The sequence below is a fragment of the Chrysochloris asiatica genome, unplaced genomic scaffold (assembly GCF_000296735.1).
Source record: "Chrysochloris asiatica unplaced genomic scaffold, ChrAsi1.0 scaffold00041, whole genome shotgun sequence".
NCBI lineage: Eukaryota > Metazoa > Chordata > Mammalia > Afrosoricida > Chrysochloridae > Chrysochloris > Chrysochloris asiatica.
The window spans coordinates 13,025,712-13,026,569 of record NW_006408559.1 but is presented as its reverse complement, the minus strand read 5'-3'; the positions used below and the strand labels follow the sequence as shown (position 1 = coordinate 13,026,569).

The 858-nt window shown below is 53.5% G+C and overlaps 1 protein-coding gene across 1 annotated transcript in view; it reads right to left on the bottom strand.

Annotated features, from left to right (window-relative positions):
• Positions 1–858, bottom strand: part of CLEC2L (C-type lectin domain family 2, member L) — a 39,850-nt gene that overhangs the window by 720 nt on the left and 38,272 nt on the right. The window lies entirely within an intron of this gene.

Here is an 858-nt window from a genome sequence, read left to right as displayed (position 1 = left end):
ACCTCACACACCATCACCCCACCTCACACACCATCACCTCACACACCATCACCTCACCTCACACATCATCAGCGACCTCACACACCATCACCTCACCTCACACATCATCACCGACCTCACACATCATCACCCCACCTCACACACCATCACCTCACCTCACACATCATCACCCACTTCACACATCATTACCTCAAACACCATCACCTCACCTCACACACCATCACCCACCTCACACAGTCACCCACCTCACACACTGTCACCCACCTCACACACCATCACCGACCTCACACACCATCACCCCACCTCACACACCATCACCCACCTCACACATCATCACCTCAAACACCATCACCTCACCTCACACACCATCACCCACCTCACACACTGTTACCCACCTCACACACCATAACCCCACCTCACACACCATCACCTCACCTCACACACCATCACCTCACACACCATCACCTCACACACCATCACCTCATCTCACACACCATTGCCTCACCTCATACAACATCACCTCAACTCACACACCATCACCTCACACACCATCACCGACCTCACACACCATCACCTCACCTCACACACCATCACCTCACCTCACACACCATCATCTCACCTCACACACCATCATCTCACCTCACACACCATCACCTCACACACCATCACCCCACCTCACACACCATCACCCACCTCACACACCATCACCTCACACACCATCACCTCACCTCACACACCATCGCCTCACCTCATACAACATCATCCCACCTCACACACCATCACCTCACACACTATCACTGACCTCACACACCATCACCCTACCTCACACACCATCATCTCACCTCACACACCATCATC